This window comes from Parus major, unplaced genomic scaffold, assembly GCF_001522545.3.
Source record: "Parus major isolate Abel unplaced genomic scaffold, Parus_major1.1 Scaffold504, whole genome shotgun sequence".
Lineage (NCBI taxonomy): Eukaryota > Metazoa > Chordata > Aves > Passeriformes > Paridae > Parus > Parus major.
In genome coordinates, this window is record NW_015379395.1 from 7,031 (window position 1) to 8,083 (window position 1,053).

Below are 1,053 nucleotides of genomic sequence, written 5' to 3' on the forward strand. Positions count from 1 at the left end.
CCGCGGCCTTACCGGGGCCTCCCCGCAGCCTTTCGGGGCTCGGCGGGGCCGTTTGGGGCCTGCCCGGGGCTCGGCGGCGCCGTTTGAGGCCTGGCCGAGGCTTGAGCGGAGCTTTTTGGGGTCGAGCCGGGCCCTTCCCGAGGCCTCCGGGGCCGAACCGGGGCAGAACCGGGGCTTTAAAGGCCTTTAACGGGAAGAACCCCCCGGTGCTCCCGCTTTTGATTCTTTCTCTCCGGAATTTGGGGGCGATTTCAGCCGAAATCGCTGTAAAATCGGAGCTTTTTCGTTTTGTATTTGTCTTATTTAACAGCAGCGCTTTTCCCGTTTTTTTTCCCCCGGGATTTCGGCTCCTCCCAAGGGTCAGAAAATCCCGGGATTTGAGGAGCGGGATGAAATTCCAAGGATTTCTTCACTCCAGCGAGGATTTTTTGGCTTTTTTACTGCGGTTTTTGCTTTGAGCGAACCCAAATCCGTGTGAAATCCGTGATCCAGGGAATTCCTCCCTCGGGAATGCTGTCCCTGGAACCAGGAATGACTTAAGGGTAACGCCGCACTTGGCTTTTCCTCGATAAATTATTATTTAGGAATTTAAGGAAAAAGAAAAAGGGTTTTTTGGTTTTTTTTTTTGGATAAAAATCCGGTGTTTTCCGGCAAGGACTGCCAGCCATCCCGGCTTCTGGAACTTTGGGAGCCTCCGCGGGGGATTTTTTGGGGAGTTTTATTTAAAGAAAAAATTAAAACAAAAAGGAAAATCACACAGAAACCCAAGGAGGAGGAAAAAGGGGATCGAAGATTCCTGAGGAACGCTCCCGCTCGGGGTTGCAGGGATCCGGGCACGGCTGGGATCGCTCCTGGCTGAGGTGAGTGTCCAGGGATTTGGGATTGCCGGGATCCATCCAGCCAGGGATCCACGGGATCGGGAGGGATCCACGGGATCGCGAGGGATCCAGAGCGTTCTGATGGGTCTGGAGAGGTTCAGGATGGATCCAGGGAAGGTTGGGGTGGATCCAGACGGTCCTGATGGATCCAGGGGAGGTTCAGGATGGATCTGGG

At 54.5% G+C, this 1,053-nt stretch overlaps 1 long non-coding RNA gene across 1 annotated transcript in view; it reads left to right on the forward strand.

Annotated features, from left to right (window-relative positions):
• The first annotated feature begins 6 nt into the window (after window positions 1-6).
• Window positions 7-1,053, forward strand: part of LOC109022432 — a 10,464-nt gene continuing 9,417 nt past the window's right edge. Inside the window, exon 1 of the long non-coding RNA XR_002001284.1 lies at window positions 7-860. This is a non-coding gene — a long non-coding RNA (uncharacterized LOC109022432). The remainder of the gene's footprint in view (window positions 861-1,053) is intronic.